The sequence below is a fragment of the Gossypium hirsutum genome, chromosome D01 (genome assembly GCF_007990345.1).
Source record: "Gossypium hirsutum isolate 1008001.06 chromosome D01, Gossypium_hirsutum_v2.1, whole genome shotgun sequence".
In the NCBI taxonomy this organism is placed as follows: Eukaryota; Viridiplantae; Streptophyta; class Magnoliopsida; order Malvales; family Malvaceae; genus Gossypium; species Gossypium hirsutum.
The window spans coordinates 37,842,389-37,860,994 of record NC_053437.1 but is presented as its reverse complement, the minus strand read 5'-3'; the positions used below and the strand labels follow the sequence as shown (position 1 = coordinate 37,860,994).

The following is an 18,606-nucleotide window of genomic DNA, read 5'->3' as shown; positions in this document are numbered from 1 at the left end:
CTTGCTGGTATCTATGAGTACAGTAATGATGCTATTATGTTTAGATCGTTATCTTTGTGGTGTGGTCTTTTCCCCCTATCTTCTTGCGTATGTTAATGTGAATTACTTCATTTGCACGGCAGTATATTTGCTTTTGTCTGTATATTTTGTTGCAATCAATTGGTGTTTACTGGCTTGCAGTATTTGTTCCTTGCTGGTATCAATGAGTACAGTAATGATGCTATTATGTTTAGAACGTATGCTAATGTGAATTAGCTTTGATTTTACCCTATTTCTAATGGATGCTTTTGGTTATAAGATGCTGATAATATATGCTTGATTTGGCTATGACTTTTTTTGATTTGTCATTTTATTGGTGGAAAAGAAGTTCTAGAAATTGAGTGGAGGCATGCTGGTACATCTGCATTTTATGCTGTAGTGGGCAGTATATTGGGGTGTGGCATGCAATTTTAGCAAATATTAGATGTTGCTTTTGTGCTAGGGTATCAGAATGAGGTAAAACCTAAGTTAGAATGATGTGTTTGGCATGGGCTGTAATGAGAAGTGAGATAAAATCACCCAAGATTGTGTAAATTGAGGTAGGCTGTGCATTTTTATCCTGTTTCCTGGTTGCATTGCTGATTTTGAAAAGGTTACAGAAATTTGCTTGTTAACTGTTGCTAAGTTGTGGAGTATTCTGGAGTTCAATCAGTTGGCATTGTGAATTAAGTTTTAAAGGGTCTACATGAGACAACTGAATCCAACAGACTTTTTATGAGGAAGTCCCGTTTAAATTATGATCATTATCCTTAAAATGGATTTCATTATTCCAATGTTTTTGGCTATCCTGGGGGGTAGCAGCATGTATGAAGCGTCTGTTTTGCCAATGTAGCTGGAGTGGACAGGTTCAATGGTACTGCTTTTGGATTTTAAAAGAAGCTTTGGGGCTTTGCACCTTTGAAATGCTTTTACGTCCATGTTACAGGTAATCTGAAGCTTTTGGCCGTTGGCCTTTGATATCTTGTTTCTCATATGGAGGAATATCTCATCATAAGCCTTATCCATGCATGTTTTCTGACAGTGTTGGCTGACCTTTTTATGATTATCAGATGCAAATGCATATAAGTAGGCTGCATTTTGTCATAATGCTTTGAATTTTTGGAACAAGTATCCTTTTGTCCTTAATGTGGAACCACTAAATTTTGTCAATAATTTTTGTTCACTTGAGAAAAGTGTGGATGGATGAAGTGTAGCTTTGTTGCCATACGAAGAATGAGTTTCTGTACTTAATTCACCTTGTTATAGACAGTTTAGACATCCGATAAGCTATGGAAAGAATGGAATACAAGAATCAAACTATATGCCAATTGTGGTGTATGATTCTTAACCAATATTTGAGAGAGAATCGGTGTTCATTAGTTGATTGCCTTCTTTTTTTCTCTTAGTTGTTTATTTTTGTTTTTTGAGTGTCAAGTTGGATATTGAATTACTCGATGTTCGGGAACTTGGGAATATGCAAGAGCTACTGGTGATTATGTTAGTGTGAATCATTACGTGAAGCCTATGAATATGTTATTATGTTAAAAGGCCCGAAATTGTTTCTTTGTAGCATCATACTACCTTGTAGTAACTAGTTGAATCTGCCCTTTTGTTTGTTTATGTTGTATTTTGTTGAGAGGATTTGTGAGAATCTGAAAATGGAAACCAATGGAAAAACCCTGCATTCAATGTTACCTATAGACTGGGTAATGAGGTTCATAATTTTCCCATCTTTTGGCTTGTAATATATCTATTATGACACTTTGCAGTCTCATATCTGAAAACTTTGAGACACACTTAAACCTGTACTCCTGACAAAACCCTGAGGTTCTCAAATCAAAGTGGACAATTGTTGTCAGGTTGGGTTTGATTAATTTCCAAGTTTAAAGCAATCTGCTCATAATTTGATATCAAACACTTGACCTCCAAAGTTCTTTTCATTCTTACAGCATTATTTCCTGAAAGTTGAAATCGAGACATACCTCAAAAGAGTCCAGCTCTGATAATCTTGCCAACACCTTGACAGTGTCGATTACAGTGTAAGGTCTAGCGGTGCGATCTAATGGATCTTAAAAATAAATCTGAATCATTATTAGATCTTAAAAATAATTCCGAATCATTAAAGCACGTCAATTCAACGTCCGTTTATAACTTGAAACAATCTATTACCACAACTAAAAAATACTACCGCTTTGAACAATGAACCAAGTACAGAATTTTCATGATATGTGTGGAGAGCCACATCCCTTTGCTTTTTATGTTCGCTTGCTTGAAAATTAAAAAAAAATAATTAATGTTTTTTTTAGTCACTCAACTATTAATTTGTTAAATTTAGTCATTAAATTAATCAAAATTATTATTATTTTGTCAATTTCTATTAATTGTCGTTAAATCTTTATGGAGAAGATACATGATAGTTAAGAAATCGATATAATAACAAATTTAATTTTTAACATTTATATATTATATTAATTTAATTATAATTTTTAAAAAATAAACCGTCAAAATTTACAAATGATCTCAATTTAATATTTATAATTTAGATTCCACTATGCGACTATTGTCGTTGCCTCCAACTTCACCTTTTCCTCCACCTTTCTTAAAAAAAGAACCTCCACTTTGGCCACAGTAGCGCCCACAATCTCCATTTTCATAAACACCAATCACAACTAAGCAGCATTGACCCCTTTCTCTCTCTACCTTCACTTCACCCTCATCATTCTTTGTTTCATAGATGTAAGCAGTACAAATAAAACTCAAAAGAGTGTTCTTATAATACATTTCTTTCATGCACTCTCGTTCGTCTCCTTGTTTTTGCTTTATCTTCTTAAGAAAATATTAGCTGCTAAAGATTTCCCTCCACTTTTAGCTCTCCAATTCTCTAGAAGCTTCTCTGTTTTGTTTTATTGTTTTTGCTTTCTTCATCAATTTACTGCGTTTTTTTTATCCATCTTTGTGTTTAATATCTCTGATATGGGTTTTTGCATTTTAATCTATATATTCTTTTTCTTGTTGTAATTGCAGTATGTGATTTATGTATATGTAGGTGATGAGTGTCGAATTCACTAAAAATAAATTCTCACGCTTAAACCGAATGTAATATCAGTATAGGAGTAAGGTTGATCCCACAGGGACGGGAATAACGAAAATTCTCATTTAATTTAATCAGGTTGCATGATAGACAATTTTCGTGCCCACTGTCGAAACCATTTTTTTATGTTAAAAAAAACAAAAATTTAGTTGTCGACTTTAGAAAAACAAAAATTGGGAGTCGCCACCAATCTTTTATTGAGGTGTGATTGGATCACCTAAAAAATAGCTTTGGTCTACGAGTTTTAGAAAAATGGATCTGGGAGTCGGTTACGTACGAGGAAGGATTAGCACCCTCGTAACGCCCAAAATTGGTACATAGTTAATTAATTAGTGTCTTAATGTCAAAAATTTAAAAATATGATCCTTAATAAAAACTTAAAAAAACATTACTTATTAGGACTCTTATCACTTCGGAGAAAAAAATGTCACACCCAATGCGTTAGGGCACGACATTCTAATTCCTGAAAAATGAATTAGTCCAAAATACTTGTGTAATAAAATTTAAAAGAATATTCATTTGTTTAAGATTTATAAAGAAATCGCGGCCTAATACGTTAGGGCACAATTTCTCAAAATCCTAAACTTGGAATATTTCCTTTGTTATTATTTTTTAAAAAAATCTTTGTTTCGAGAAATAGATACGTTACATCCAATACGTTAGGATACAACATATTAAATTCCCGACAACAAGCTTTTCATTTTATTTTTTGATTAATGAGCAATTCTCGATTGTTAGATTTAACGAAGAAAATTGGAACGCAATACGTTAGGGCTCAATTTCCTTGAAAATCCTAAATACGAGTATTATCTCAATTTGAAAATTTTAAAATCGAGTAAAAAAATGATGTAATGCTACATTAAGTGTAAAATACAATAATAAATACAACAATGACATAGAAATAAACGAAATTAATGTACATAAAAAAAACAACGACATGTAAAGTATCAAATGAACAAAATATAAATGAAAACATAAATCAATAAGCAAATGAATGAAATAAACAAATAAATATAAAGAGAAAACAGGTACAAAATATATGCATGCATTTAAAATTATGAAGAATAAAAGACATAAAGATAATTTACACATAAAATTTTGGGTTATAAAATTTATATATATAAAATACATAATGCATTTATGAAAACAAAGAAAAAAAATATAAATATATACATATATACATAAATTATAAAATATGTGTTAAAAATATAAGTAAATAGTTAAACATTTTCAAAAATAAATGAAAAAACATAGATATATACGTATATTAATTTTAATAAATAATATATACGAAATGAACAACTTCATAGTATATATAATAATATGTATAAAAAGCTTAGAAAAATAATACATATAAAATTAAAATGGTAATATACAATGAATTTAAACAATGTCAATAATAAATTTAAAATAATATTAAGCTTAATTATTAAAATAATATTAATTTTAAAAAATTAAATACATTAAAAATAAGGGAATAATAAATACTTAAAGAAAATTTAAAGAAAATCAAGCACATTAGATTAGTAGGAATTAAATTGAACCCAAAACCAAAATTAAAGGGAAAAAAACGAAAATAAAACAAAATGAAGAACCAGTGCATAATGCGCGAATAACATGGGGATTGAAAAAGAAATATTCCCAATCCCCAAAACGCAATGCTTTAATGTGGATTAAAATGAAACAAAAATCAGATAAGAGATTAAATTTAAAAAGAAATAAAAGGACTAGATTGAAGTGTGCTTGGAAGGCCGAGGGACTGCGAACACAAATAAACCAAATCTCAGAAACGCGCGGATCCCTCTTTTCGGGTCGGGTCAGGCACGCGGATATGGGATCTAAACGACGTCGTTTTAGTAGGCTATTTAAGCCAAAGATCTGTTCAAAAAAACCTCATTTTTTCCATTTCATTTTGAAAAAAAACCCTGAAAACCTTTCAACTTTCAGCCTCTAAATCCGGCCTATGGCGCCGGCGATCTCGCGCGGTGGCTCCGCCACATCCGTCGTAGCACCGCCGTGCCGGAAGGCCTAAAGCCAGAATTTTTTTAGATTCTTTTTCCTTTTTTAAAAAAAAAAATTTAACTTAGGCTTAGACTCTCTGTAAATGAAACGAAAAAGGGAAAAGAATGGCCTTTCGGCCTTGTTTTTCCGCTTGCGCTCCGAGCGAAGCCTCTGGAGGGTTTTTTGTGGCCGCAACGAACGGAGGAGACCTCCGACAGTAGCACACGACCCGATTTCAGGTACGCTGTCAACCCCCTTTCCGTTTTATTTTTATTCTTTTTATATATTTGTAATAAAATGCGGAAGAAGAAAAGAAACAACAGTTCGAAAAAAAAGTTTCAACCTTTGAATTTTTCTCAATCGGTCTTTGCTCTTTTGGTATTCTGTTTTTTTTGCTGTAAAAATAATAGCTTTTTTTATTGATTTTCGAATTCGGATCCCTTTGCAGTGTATTAAGATTGCTCTTTATAGCAATCGTGAAACAAGAAGAAAAATAAAGAAAAAAATAAACAGAAATCCTCCAGCATCTGCTTGATTTGATTTCGAGATTTTTTGCCATATCTTGCTTTGCTTCTTTCCTTTGTTGTGCAGGTAGGATCACGCAGAGATTCGGAGGGCAAGGCTTGGCTTGCGGCGCTGTTAGTCCCTAGGGTTTTTCATCTGTTTTGGGCCACTGTATTTGGGCCTCTGTAGTTTAATGAAAATCGGGTCTGGGTTCGGGCTTATTTGATTGTAAATGGACTGTTTCTTTTGGGGCCATTTTTTGTACCGGGGTAAAAATCGAGTATTACACCCACATGTGTCAATCTGTATGAGAAACTAAATTTGATTAAAATAAAAATAAAAAAATAAAAAAAAATCAAAATTGCAATGGAATAAACGGAAGGACATATGATTGGATAAACCAATGTGACAATACTCCAGGTTTAGAGGCTCAATTTTGGTTCCGGTTTCGAATAGATATTTAACAACAAATATTTTTCTCCAATCGATAAGTTTGTTATAATGATCAAGGAATGCCTTAGATCACCAGCCTTTCTGTATATAAATTAACTGTGAGAACGCTTGACAATTATCCCTTACCGAACGAACAACCCTGAATTAGCATCCATGATTTTGCTGTTCAATAGCTTTGTGAGTTAGAAGGACCCGACTCGAATCAACAACCTCAATCGTGTGAGTCGTTTAAATTTGATTGTTCTTTCCTTTGACAAATTTAATAACTCACTCAATTGATCACGTCAATTTATTTTTTAATGGGCCAATTACGATAATTATAAATCATATCAGTTCTTCCAATTATATGTTGCACAACATCGAATTAATGAACTCTTTTTGACTTGATGCTATTATGACTTTATAAGATGACGATGTCTATCTCCTAAACAGAAAAAATAACAAATATTGAAATGAGGGTTTTTAAGTATTATTTTAGATATCACTATTATCTCCCGCATCCATTATCGATATAAAACTAGATTGGAGGTTTAGTTACTCATGAAAATAGACATATACCACAAAAGAGAAATATTGCGGAATATCGCGCCAACAGAGGAGAAATAGAACAGGGAAATTAAGATTGCAAAATTGATTTGCTCAGATTCCAAGTATAATGGGTGGCGCCCTCCTCTCCTATCACCTTAATCCTACCTAGACCTCTTAATATAATATTAAGAAGTTATTCAAAAATTAAAAAAAATTACTAGAAAATAAAATATTATCTTAATAAAAATTTAATAGTAAAAGTTTTACAATTAAAATTTCAAACTAAAAGTATCCAAAAATCTTTGTTCATTAATGTATTCTCTAGGCCAAAAGTCTTTTGGTGGTCCACAATTTCGATTCTTTTTGACTTTATCGAATTTGATTTGCACTAAATCACAAATCAAATAACAAGTTCAAAATTAGTGATATCTCATTAAAAATATATCAAAATTAAACACAATAAATGGTCAATTATCAAATTCCTCCTACATTGTAACGCCCTTACCCGACCTGATCGCGAGTTCAAATATCGAGTGCTACAATTGAACTGGTTTGAACTAATACTTTAATTAGAAAATTCGTAGAATGACTTTGTTACTTTATTACAAATGTTTCTACAACAGGAACCTTTAACCGAACTTAATTTGACTACTTTCAAATTCTAAATTCTAAGAACAACTATTTCATTACAATATATCTAACTCCGAGGCAAGGCCTTGGAAGGTACCCCTTCCTATGTGCATGACACCAAACTAACAATGATCCTCGATCTATCACGGTCTGGCTTGGTCTCTCCTCAAGATCCCTAATATCCCATCGAGTCTTGCAAACGTAGGCAAAAATTTCTATAAGTTCATAAGAACTTAGTGAGTTTCTTCACTGCAATACTAAAAAATAGACCCCACCTTGCGGGGGTAAATAAATGAAAAGAAACCAAATGTGTTTCATTCCCTGATCGTTTCGGGACGATTTCTCTCACTTTGGGATGGTGGACTCCAATTCAGTTTCCAATCCCGTCTATTGGCAGATAGATCGATAAATGATCTTCCCCAAGTAGATCTTGTAGCCATCCAACTTGATTTGGTGATTTTTCAAATGTCTCGGAATAACTGCGAACTTTGTCCTTTCTTTGCCTACATTCTCTCTTTCGCCATATACTTTAAGGTTGTTCTCCTAATCTTCCATCCTAAAGACCCCCTTGGTTATGTCTTCCTTGGCATAACATTCCCAATCTAACTAGTCCTTAGCAGACTCTTTTTTTTATTGTAGTCCGAAAGGACTTGTTAATATCCCATCAGTCAAGTTATCTAACAAGGACCCACGACACTATGAAGGACTAAACCTCATTTCACCCTACATTCGGGTTGAAATATTATTTTGATTACTTCCTCGTAATTAGCCCTATTTGTGTTACATTACTTATAAGATGTAACATGTCTGTCTGCAGTGGACTGTTTTGGCCTATAGTTTCCAGCGGTCTGTTACCTAATTGACCATTCAAGTTTACGATTTTTCTTATATGACGGTTTTCTTGAAAAAATCTGGTTTGAAAATGATTTTCTTGCACAACAGAAAATTAAAAAATTGAAAACCGACCTGGTTTATGATATTTGTAGCAATATACCCTAACTGAATTCATACCTATGTTTTTGGCTTAGTAGACGTTTGTTGTTCCCAGTTTTCAACCAAATGATCTTCTCTGCTATTCTCGTACCACGAACTACTTCAAGTGTGGGCTAGAACCAATTAAATCGAAACACGGAATTAAAAAAAAGTTCTCTCCTTTTTGGGGTAAAAATAAAAATTCTCTCCTTTTTGGGATGAAAACGAAAATTCTCTCTTTTTAATAGAAACAAATAGAATTGTTATTCTGAAAATATGTGTAACAGTTGATAATATATTATCTCTATTTTCGACATAATAACAATCTCTCAAAGATCTGTAAATAGCTATATCGGTGTCATCTATTTATAGGAAGAGAAGATAGAACCCTTGTAGAGTTGTAAAAGTTTATTTGCATTAGAAAAACAATATCCTAGATCAACTAGGGTGTAGGGGTTGGAAACCTTAGTTAATAATACTAGGATTCTGCCGTCCCACCGTGTTTCATGATAGGCTTTTTGGGCCTCTCTCACATCAGACTTAATTACTAGTACTTCCCAAACTTTTTGACCCAATACTTTGTAATTTGATCCAACCCAATTATATTTTTCTATTTCCTAAAATAAACTTCAATAAATACATATTAAATAATTTTCTTATCCCAATTTTATCCCCCAATTTTTTTTTGACAATTTTACCCTAAGTAAAATTTCAAGAAAATTCATTCAATATTTCACTATTTAACATGTTCACTATGACACCAAATAGTTTATTTTCATTTTTGTGCTTCAAAATAGCTCAAAAACATAAACTCATTTTTTTGATCATTTTTAAGTAATCCATATAGAATTGCAAATGAATCATTTCCATTTCCATTTTGGAAAACCTACATTCGTTTCCAAATGGTTCTATTTCTCCATTTAAGAGAAATCATAATCATTCCTGAATGTTTCTCATCTATTTTTCTATTCATTTTTTTCATTTCTATTCAAACACACAATTCATTTATGGTTTCAACGAGCTACTGGAGGGATCAATTGAACATATATAGTTGAGACTCAAATGATTTATAAGTTCCATATTTTTGCCTATTAATTATAAACTCGTTTAGTCACGGAGTCATTCCACTATAGTATCATGACTAAGCTCTCCCTAACGACATACAATTACAAAAACAACTACTCAATGCTCGTCCAATGACCTTATCATAAATGTGTTACCCTCATAGTATATCCTTGGACTTTTTGGGATAATATCTGTTCTCCTAATATAGTACTATTTTATCTCATGGTAACCACTACATCTTTCTTCATGAAAAGTCAATTAATATCAAATGGTAATTAAGTCATTCATCACAAATACGAAAGACCCATGACCATGTTTACTTTTCATTAACCATGTAATGCCAATGAGAGGATATCATTTACCCATGCATCGGGCTATGAATTCCACTATTTTGAATGACACTACATACTACAGAAGTCGTACACCCAATGCACTAGCTTTCAATTCCTTATCTATTTCGAATGTTTGATGATTCACCTTGAGGTGGTTTTGAAGCTTGTTGGTTAAACCTTTGAGATTGGTTGGGTCTATGTTGCATGTAGGTGTTGTTCGGTACATTTCCTAGGTTACTTCAAGAAAAATTCGGATGATTACGCCACGAATGATTATAGAAGTTGGACTATGGTCCTTGTCCACTTCTATTTTGAGACTGATTCCTTACGTAACAAATAGACTCAGGGTTTGAAGGGCAATTCTTGAAAGAATGTCCACTCCCACAATATACACAAGAAACAACATCATATTAACTTGATGGTTGAGCTGTAAAATTATTAGAACCATTAGTGGTAAACTATTTTAACATTGAGGAAATAAAAGATACTTAAGTTGAGTGTGATGTTAGTACGTCCATTTCGTGCACTCTGGCTACTCGTCTTCCTGAAGTTGCTCGATTTGTTGGCCATTGATAGTTGTTGCTAGCGATCCTTTCAATGATCTCGTAAGCCTCATTACAAGACTTAGAAAAAATTTGCACCATTTGCAGAAACATCTACCATAAATCTTATGTGTACATTGAGACCGTTATAAATTGTCTCTAATTGGATACGATGCAGAATCCTGTGATGAGGACACTTACAAAGTAACTTCTTGAATCTTTCTTATGCCTCGTACAAGGATTCGTCATCCAATTGTGAAAAAGTGGTTATCTTATTTCGCAACTTGGTGTTCTTACTAGGTGGAAAATACTTAACCAAAAACCTTTTCTGCTAATTCTTGCCATGTAGTTATTGAACTTGGCGGCAACGAATTCACCCATGCTTGTGCTCGATCTCACAACAAGTATGGAAATTGCTTCAAACTCAATGCGTCTTCAATAACACTGGCTATTTTAAATGAATCCCTCTAAGGCTAAACTTCCTAAATTACCCCTAAAACTCCTAGGCCCTATTTTAGGGTGTGACAATTTCCCCTCTAAAAAAAATTCAATCCTCAAAATTCCCAACTGACACATCACTTGCTTAATCAAAAGACATGCTATTTCTACTTTTAAACTAACTATCACACTTTCATTTCGCACTCTGATTCCCATTCTCTCTCACTTCCTACAACTTTCTTTACTGATCCTATTTAATACCACAAACTTATTCTAAAGTAACTTTGCAACAATTTCCATTATTCACTATGACACTCTTGTCTAAGGAACTCGTAATCATTTTTCCTAACCCACTAGTCTCTATCAGGATTCTCTAAAATGTGAATTCACTTAAAATTTATGAAGGCATAGAACCTAAATCAACGGCAATAAAAGAAGTGATTACAAGGCAAAAATACTCTCAATCTTGACGTTTGAATCTTGATCTTGTGGTTCCCTAATAGCATAAACTTGAGCTGGACCTCCAAACTCAACCAATGTAGCAACAGTATGAGCAACACTTCGCTGCCCAACTGGTCTCCCATTACCTCTACCGTGACCACGACCTTCAGCAAGCACAGAAGCATGTGCTGAACTGTAAGTCTGCGAAACCTCAACTCTATTTGGGTAATCCCTCAGAATATGTTTCTTCGAACCACATTTAAAAAAACACCTATCAACTTACGGCACTCACCAGAATGCCTACACTCACAATGCACACAAAGCAGCCATCTAAAACCACCCGTCGAACCACTATTACTAACCACTACATTACTCTATTTCTTAAACTCACTTGGTTGAAAATCATGTTCTACACTCCCATCAGAACCCTGAATTTCACGTCTTCTCTTAGACGGTCGTCCAGGTACACCATCAGAAGTCCTCTTACCCGATTCAGTTATCACAGGACGAGGCAACTTAGCCAAAGTCTCCTCAATTGCTTTGGCTATAACACCCCTAACTCGTATCCGTCACTGAATTAGGGTTACCAGACATTACTGAACAAAACAGAACTCAGAACAGACGTTTATTTGAATTCAAAAATTTTAACATCTATATGAAAATTTGTTTAACTCAAATTGTACCTGAACTTATCTACTTATTCTTTATAACCTATTAACATTCAATCTAAATGATATTCTACCTTATGAATATTCGGCTATTTGACTAATTTCAAATATAAATTAACTATTTTAAAACAAAACATCAACATTGCAACGATCTAAACCATAAGGAAATAAGCCATTTTCGCATGGCTAATATTTACATAAACAGTATCTCAAAATACAACATACAAAAATAATGTCCAACTTATACAAGCCATAAGTTAAGTTCTAACATTTAAATACCAAGATAGTAGATAGAGTGATGAACTTTGTTGACGATCCCCGAGCTTGAAGCTTGAATTTTTAAGTCTATAAAACGGAGAGACATAAACAAACAAAGTAAGCTTATATAGCTTAGTAAGTCTATAGCATAACTAATATATATATAAAAGTCATATAATTTCCAAATTAAATTTACTAAAATTGTAAATAACACAAATAATTATTATATTAGCATTTGCTATCCTTAAACCATTTTATTTATAATCAAATATATGTACCTGTCGAATGCATACATCTGAATATATGTATACATATACATCATATGCATATAACCGATCATATATATACTAAATAAACATTATGACCGAATGCATATAACCAAACACGTATATATATATTAAACACATATTATATCCGATTGTATATATATACTCATCTTAAACTTATAACCCAATACATATCTAATGCATATAACCGAATGCAAACATATTCATCAAATACTTATAAACAAATGTATATACACCTCAAATACATATATAGATACTTATCGAATACATTTTCCGAATATATATATTTATCAATTGCTTAGCAAATGCATATACCTAATGCATATATATTTAATATATGCATATACCAAATGCACATATATATATTTAACAAATACTTAGACCGAATATATATATGCTCATCATTTAAATATAACCAAAATCATATAACTGAACATTTGTATACTCATCAAATACATGTAACTGAAATCATATACATATCCAATGCATGTAATCACATACTTTAAACAGATTCACCGGCACTTAGCCTACTAGGCTTAAAGCCTGATTTTGTACACCGGCACTTAGCCTGCTAGACATATAGTCTGAAATGTTTCACCGGCATCAAGCCTGCTAGACGTAAAGTCTAAATTATTTCACTAACAATAAACCTGATAGGCACTGAGCCTGAAAATCTCAATTCACAGAAGTTGTAACTCATATTCGAACTATATTTGTATATATAATATCCATAAATAAAAATTCAGCTCAATAATTTATAAACTATATCTTTAAACCACATAGATATATAAAGATCAAATACCAAATTCAGCTAAATAACTTAATTAAACATCTGAACACTCACATATATATAACTTAATAAAATAAATTCTACTACTGAAATCTTATCATTTAACTTATATCATACCTTAAGTAATATACATTTACTAATCGAATCACTTAAATACATATATATTTCATAACATTAAAAATCAATTCAAAGAAAATATATCATACATTCGAATACCTAATAGATAATCTAAGCTAACCATTTCATACATTTAATTCAATACAAAAACTTATACATGTATATACATACATATTCGAATTTACATATACATACATAATATTCATACCTTTAAATATATTCAAGACTTATTCATGTATATACATATATGTTCCAACTCACATATACATATATATAACATTCATACCTTTAACCAAGTCCAAGGGTTTATACATGTATATACTTATATATATTCGGACCTTATGTATGCATATATATTATATATATACCTTTGATTAAAAATAAGAATTTATACATATAGATATACATACATATATACTGATTTAATAACATCAAATTGCTAATAGACTTACCTCGGACAGTGTAAAATCGAAACCGGATGATTAGCCGACGACTTTAGCTTTTTCCCGATCCAACTCTGATTTCTTTGGTTTTTGATCTAAATATATTCAAAATAAACTATTTTAAATATTATTACATTCAATTTAGTCCAAAAACACATAAATGGGCAAATTACCATTTTGCCCCTAGAATTTTACACTTTTTGCAATTTAGTCCCTATTGCATAAAACACAAAATAAACAAAATTTGCCTAACCTATGCTAGGGCCGATTGTTCATAGGCTTCATACAAGTCCACACATTTCATTTAATTCACATTTTAGTCCCTTAAAAATTTAATTTCACAATAGCCCTATTTACTCAATTTCACCAAAAATTCAAAGACAAAACATATTAAACTTTGACCCATCTTTCATATTTCATCATCAACTATCTAAAAGCTCAAACATTCATCAATGACATATCTCAAAATCACCATCAAATTCTAAAATTAAAGCATGGGTCTTGTAGTACACAAAGCAACGATCTCAAAAACGTAAAAATTATCAAAAACCAAAACAAAACTAACCTTAATTAAGCTATGAAAGTGCCGAACTTTAAAAAGCCATAGTTGGGTTCTTCATGTTAACATTCGGCTAAGAAAAGATGAAAACATTCATCTTTTCATCATTTATTTTTAATTATAATGTTTAATTTAATAATTGACTAAATTAACCTTATTATAATATATATATATAACATATATATTAAGGTTAATTATGTCATATGCCACCCACTATCTACTTTATAGTCTTATTGCATCATAAATCCTGTGACAGCCCAAAACTGACCCTAGTCGGGAAGTGGTTTTGGGACTGCTAAACCGAGTCACCGAAATGTTTGAATGTGATATTATTGTCTAAAATATGTGATTATGAATGTGTGGAAAATTTCAAGCTTCGAATTAGTCAATTGCATGTGAATTTAGTCCATAGGACTTATGTGAGAAAGTTTTAAAAATGTGATAGGGTAATTTATAAGGACCAATTTAAGCAAGGAGTGAAAATATTGGCTTTGCATGTCAAATACCCCTTTTTTATACATAGTGGCCGGCCATGATGGAGCATATATTAGACTATGTGGTAAATTTCCACGAAGTGGACATTATTTTAAGTAAAAGAAAAGAAATGATAAAAGAAATATTAAGGATACTAAAAGAAAAAAAAGAAGGAGGGAGGTTATCACATTGTTCATCTTGGCCGGTTGTAGAGAGGAAGAGAGGAGGGTAGCATTCGGTCATTTGAAACCTAAGGAAGGTTAGTCTTTTGTTTGGTTTTTGATAATTTTCACATTTTTGATATCATTGCTTTGTGTTCTTTAAACCCCATGGTTCAATTTTGTGAATTGATGATGATTTTGTGTTTTGCCATTGATGAGTGCTTGAGCTTTTTGATAGTTGTTGATGAAAAATGAAAGATATGTTAAAGATTAATATGTTTTGTGTTGAAGTTTTTGGTGATTTTGAGTAGTTAGGGCTAAATTACAAAAATAAATTTTTGAAGGACTCAAAGGTGAAATAAATGAAATGTATGGACTTATATGGGTACTAGGAAGATTCGGCCCTTAAGGAGTGTGACCAAATTTTGTGTATTTTGTGTTTTGTGGAATAAAGACTAAATTGTGAAAGTGCGAAATATTAGGGGTAAAAATGTAATTTACCCATTTATGCGTTATTAGACTAAATTGAATGAAAATATGTTAAAACGAGATTTATTTGAATATGTTAAGATCAAGAAACCAAGAAATTGGATTTAGATCGGGGAAAATCGAAAGTAGTTGAGTGGCCGATCAATTAGTCGACGACATCCGAAGAAAGTTATAAGCAATTAGATATTAAAATTTCGGAATAAATGTTAGTTATATATGCTGAAATGGAAATATGATAAATGTATATATAGCTGAATATGATATGTGTGAATTATATGTTAAATTAAGGCTTGGTAAGCTAGCTATTAAGGTGAAATGCTAATGTTAGTATTTGATTTGGTAATAATCTGTTTGGGGACAGCAGCAATAATGTGATTTTGGAAAATCGCCATAATTTGTAGGAGTTGAATTAGAAGCTGAGTGAATTATGTCATTAAAGCTTGAAGAGTCTATTTTCTTACAAAAGAAACTATAAAAACAAAAGAGTTACCGATCTTGAGATATTTGAAGTATTGTGGGGCTGAGTCAAAATGACTACTGGATTCCCTGTTCTGTTTTTAGAAAATCATTATAAATTGTACAAAAATGATTATAAGATAAAATTTATATGCTTAGACTCCTTAATGAGTCTAGTTTCAAATGAGATCAAATACAACACATTTTGAATTCTGTAAAATGAGAAATTGGATTCATAGTGAAGAGTGGTCAGAATAGTCAAACAGTGAAACAGGGGAAACTTTAAGAAAAATCTGGTATTGATTGGCCAAGCCTAAAATTCTGAAAATTTTATGTATGGAAGATATACGAGTCTATATTCAGGGAAAATTAACGGCAAGTGATTTGGAGTTTAGTAGCTCCAGTTATAAATAATTTAGTAACTACTGCTCAGGAAAACAGCTCGTAGTGAATATGTGATTTTGTTGTAAACATTAATGAAAATTTGCCAATGAATTATTTATTGATTATTATAAAGCTTACTATAATCTATGTGTGTGAAAGTCGGATCAATATATATATTATTCTGAAAGTAATACTTGAATAGTCGATTAATGACTATTTTAAATTTTGTTGAACTTAAGCTCAAGAGCAAAGGGGAACTAGATCCGATAAAGGGAAGGAAAAAGTAATTGAATAGCCATTGAAGTCGTTCGACGACATCTGAGGTAAGTCTTCGAGTAATGACCCTACTTGAATTATATTGAAATGATTAGTCATACCATGACGGATAGTCGAATGTGCTTAGAGACTATGTTATAAAACCAATTGAAATCATGCTCTTTGTGTGTGGCTATTGAGCCGAAATTTGAAAGGTTTAATAAATGTTTTGTGTTTGAGCCTTAGTAACGAAGAAATGATATGGATGTGTTATGATTATTGATATATGTGTGCATGAGCATTGGAATATATCCGGGCTAAGACCCGAAGGCAATTACGCGAGTTGATATATCCGGGCTATGACCCGAAGGCAATTATGCGAGTTGATATATCCGGGCTAAGACCCGAAGGCAATTATGCAAGTTGATATATCCGGGCTAAGACCCGAAGGCAATTATGCAAGTTGATATGTCCGGGTTAAGACCCGAAGGCAAATGTGTTTGCGGCTATATCCGGTTAAATACCGAAGAGACTTGTGACAGCCCAAAATTGACCCTAGTCGGGAAGTGGTTTCGGGACCGCTAAACCGAGTCACCGAAATGTTTGAATGTGATATTTATTGTCTAGAATATGTATATATGCATGTGTTAAAATTTCATGGTTGAATTTTGTAAATTGTAAGTGAAATTTTATTAAATAGGACTTATGTGAGAAAATTTAGAAATGTGTTAGGCTAATGTAAGGTGGCCCATTTATGCATGTTGCAAATAGTTGTACTTGCATGTCAATACCCCTTTTATTTTAAGTGGTGGCCGGCCATGATGGTCATATATATATAATATGTATTAAATCTTAATTAAATGGCCATTATTTTATGCAAAAGAAAGGAAATAGATTAAAGAAAGAATAAAAAGAAAAGTAATGAAGACAAAGCATCATCTTTGTCTTCTTGGCCGGATTGAAAGAAAGAATTGGGGCAAACATTCGGTCACTTGAAGCTTGAGAAGGGGGGGAAATGGGTGAAGAAAACTAAGTGTTCATCTTTGTTTCTTCTAAGCCGAATGTGAAGGAAGGAATAGGGGCAAAGGACTTTCGGCCATTTGAATGCTTAATAAGGTTAGTATATTGTGTTAAAGTTGTGAAATTTTAGCTTGTTTTAGGTTAATTATCATGGTTCTTACTTAGACCATGCAAAATTTTTAACTTTGATGGATGGATGGAGCATTCGGCTATGGCTATTAAAGAAGGAAATTTGATTACTTCCTTTAAGTTTTGATGAAGAATGTGTTGAGGAAAGAAATTGATCTTGCTAAAAATATAAATTCTAAATGCTCATATATGTAATACCCAAATAAAAATGCTTGATGTCTTGAACAAATATTGTTTCGATGGGTGGAATGAGTAATGTCATGTATAGGTTTCGGCTATGGATTTTCATGTTTAATATTTTTATGTTGGTGTTCAAATTGAAAATGGATGTTAGTTGTGCTATAACACTTGCTTAATGATGAAAGGATCATGAGCTTAGGGCTTGAGAGGCATTCGGCTTTGGAGTAAAAATAATAGAAATGGTGTTTAGTCAATGCAAGTGTCCATACTTGTAGGATGTATTGAGTGTTGCAATCGGCCTTAACATAGACATGTGTGTGTTCGGCCACATAAATGAGCACCTAAGTTGATGTGTATGTTCGGCCAAAGGTAAGCATGTTGATGGCTTTATCTTGACTTAGAAGGTTCGGCTAAAGGGAAAATTAGCTAATATGTCGAATTCGATTCGTGAATTCGTACATATGTGACTCTAATGTCTAATGTGTATATGGACTAAGTACCTTGAGGTTCTCTTTTGATGTTCGAGTGAATTGTATTGAATCATTTGATGTGATTAAAAATGCATATGACCATTGTGTACTTGAGCTAAAAGGTGGCCATATGACCCATCAAACTCCTTGTCATATTCGGCCATAAGCTAGCAAAATGAGACTTTAATGAGTTAAATTTGTTTGATTTAGCTCAAGGAGTTAAAGGAGGTGAATCGAGCAAAGGCAAAGAAAAGGTCATCGAGTAGCCGAGTTGGAACCGTCTTACCCAACACGAGGTAAGTCATTAAGCATGTAGTTGGTATTATTTCAATGGTCATAATGTTTATGTATTGATGCTGAATGGAATGAATAAATATACATATATATATGCATGTACGTATGTGATGATGAAATTGTTGAATGAAAGAAAAGAGGTAAGATGTACTGAGTT

General features: G+C 32.4%; 1 long non-coding RNA gene and 1 other non-coding gene across 2 annotated transcripts; both read left to right on the top strand.

The window, feature by feature from the left end:
* Positions 1–4,909: 4,909 nt before the first annotated feature.
* LOC107921240 (uncharacterized) lies at positions 4,910–5,990 on the top strand. The gene is made up of 2 exons (XR_001690991.2): positions 4,910–5,349; positions 5,702–5,990. It is a non-coding gene; the product is annotated as an uncharacterized lncRNA (long non-coding RNA).
* A 4,324-nt stretch (positions 5,991–10,314) lies between these two features.
* LOC121214213 (small nucleolar RNA R71) lies at positions 10,315–10,421 on the top strand. Its single transcript, XR_005909799.1, has one exon. It is a non-coding gene; the product is annotated as a small nucleolar RNA R71 (small nucleolar RNA).
* The last annotated feature ends 8,185 nt before the right edge of the window (positions 10,422–18,606 follow it).